General features: G+C 38.0%; 1 pseudogene across 1 annotated transcript; it reads left to right on the forward strand.

Annotated features, from left to right (window-relative positions):
- Window positions 1-945: 945 nt before the first annotated feature.
- On the forward strand, window positions 946-2,099 carry LOC103082553 (UDP-GalNAc:beta-1,3-N-acetylgalactosaminyltransferase 1 pseudogene; annotated as a pseudogene). Its single transcript, XR_014368695.1, has one exon. The product of XR_014368695.1 is annotated as a UDP-GalNAc:beta-1,3-N-acetylgalactosaminyltransferase 1 pseudogene (transcript).
- The last annotated feature ends 350 nt before the right edge of the window (window positions 2,100-2,449 follow it).

Below are 2,449 nucleotides of genomic sequence, written 5' to 3' on the forward strand. Positions count from 1 at the left end.
AAAAAATCTGTAAAAGATACAAACACATGGAGGCTAAACAATACACTACTTAATAACCAAGAGATCACTGAAGAAATAAAAGAGGAAATCAAAAAATACCTAGAAACAAATGACAAAGAAATCACGATGACCCAAAACCTATGGGCTGCAGGAAAGACAGTTCTAAGAGGGAAGTTTATAGCAATACAATCCTACCTCAAGAAACAAGAAACATCTCAAATAAACAACCTAACCTTACACCTAAAGAAATTAGAGAAAGAAGAACAAAAAAACCTAAACTTAGCAGAAGGAAAGAAGTCATAAAGATCAGATGAGAAATGAATGAAAAAGAAATGAAGGAAACAATAGCAAGCATCAATAAAACTAAAAGCTGTTTTTTTGAGAAGATAAACAAAATTGATAAACCATTAGCCAGACACAACAAGAAAAAAAGGGAGAAGCCTCAAATCAATAGAATTTGAAATGAAAAAGGAGGAGTAACAACTGACACTGCAGAAATACAAAGGATCATGAGAGATTACTACAAGCAACTATATGCCAATAAAATGCACAACCTGGAAGAAATGGACAAATTCTTAGAAAAGCACAACCTTCCGAGACTGAACCAGAAAGAAACAGAAAATGTAAACAGACCAATCACAGGCACTGAAATTGAGACTGATTAAAAATCTCCAACAGGGTGCGCGCCGCGTGGGGGGTAGTGCATGGCATATCTTTTAATTAAAGCATGGAATACGGAAAACAAAAAACAGCTAGTGCTCTAGTCTCATCTGAAATTCTACAGGCATGTATCTTATAAGTAGTATATGGCAGAGTTTTAAGCCAATCTGAGAGGCTGTTTTTCAGTAGAAATTTCAAACACTATTTTTGACTACTACCTGCTACTGAATGTTCAGTTGATGAAATTGAAGGTCTTTCACTCAGAAGAAATAAATCAAGAAGAACCCGAGGCTTGCATGCTCCTGAGTTGCTGTGAATGGCCCCAGCACTCCTGACCACTCTTCCGGGTAGGATGTCGCTGAGATCCCTGAAATGGAGCCTCCTGCTGCTGTCACTCCTGAGCTTCCTGGTGATGTGGTACCTCAGTCTTCCCCACTACAATGTGATAGAACGCGTGAACTGGATGTACTTCTATGAGTATGAGCCCATTTACAGACAAGACTTCCGCTTCACACTTCGAGAACATTCGAACTGCTCTCATCAAAACCCATTTCTGGTCGTCCTGGTGACCTCACACCCCTCAGATGTGAAAGCCAGACAGGCCATTAGAGTTACTTGGGGTGAAAAGAAGTCATGGTGGGGATATGAGGTTCTTACGTTTTTCTTATTAGGCCAACAGGCTGAAAGGGAAGACAAAGTGTTAGCATTATCCTTAGAGGATGAACACCTCCTTTATGGCGACATAATAAGACAAGATTTTTTAGACACGTACAATAACCTGACATTGAAAACAATTATGGCATTTAGGTGGGTAACTGAGTTTTGCCCCAACGCCAGGTACATCATGAAGACAGACACTGATGTCTTCATCAATACTGGCAATTTAGTGAAGTATCTTTTAAATTTAAACCACTCAGAGAAGTTTTTCACAGGTTATCCTCTAATTGATAGTTATTCTTATAGAGGATTTTACCAAAAAACCCATATTTCATACCAGGAGTATCCCTTTAAGGTGTTTCCTCCCTACTGCAGTGGGTTGGGTTATATAATGTCCAGATATTTGGTGCCAAGAATCTATGAAATGATGAGTCACATAAAATCCATCAAGTTTGAAGATGTTTATGTTGGGATCTGTTTGAATTTATTAAAAGTGGACATTCATATTCCAGAAGACACCAACCTTTTCTTTTTATATAGGATCCATTTGGATGTCTGTCAACTCAGACGCATGATTGCAGCCCATGGCTTTTCTTCCAAGGAAATTAAAACGTTTTGGCAGGTTATGCTAAGGAACACCACATGCCATTATTAATTTGACATTCTACCCAAAGCCTAGAGAAGGGAGGGATACTTTATGGAAAACATTAAAGTTAGACTATGAACTCTCCAATGGAAAACTCATGGGAAGGTCACTGTGTGGCTTACACAGAACTGAAACTCAGGAAGAGGCTATAGGCTGGAGACGGGAGGGTTGTACTTGACCTGTGGTTTATTTTGACAACAATCAAGTCAGGCCTTTTAAAGATGATATTCAGAGGAATTAAACATCTTATAAAGGAATGGGAAGTTTTTGTTAATAAAACTCATAGGACCAAACAATTTGAACGTGTCATTCTATAGATTAAAACTTCTTAAATGGGTTTCATTGAATTATAAGCTCATTTGTCCATAACAACAAAGCGGTGTGGAGTATTATTCATTGAACAGTCTAGTCAGTTCAGGGGTTTGTGTATATCTTACATGGATGACGGTTTTTTAAAATATATAGTTGTGTGTAAAACAAGTGAAG

The sequence above is a fragment of the Lipotes vexillifer genome, unplaced genomic scaffold (assembly GCF_000442215.2).
Source record: "Lipotes vexillifer unplaced genomic scaffold, Lipotes_vexillifer_v1.1 scaffold761, whole genome shotgun sequence".
NCBI classification, from domain to species: domain Eukaryota; kingdom Metazoa; phylum Chordata; class Mammalia; order Artiodactyla; family Lipotidae; genus Lipotes; species Lipotes vexillifer.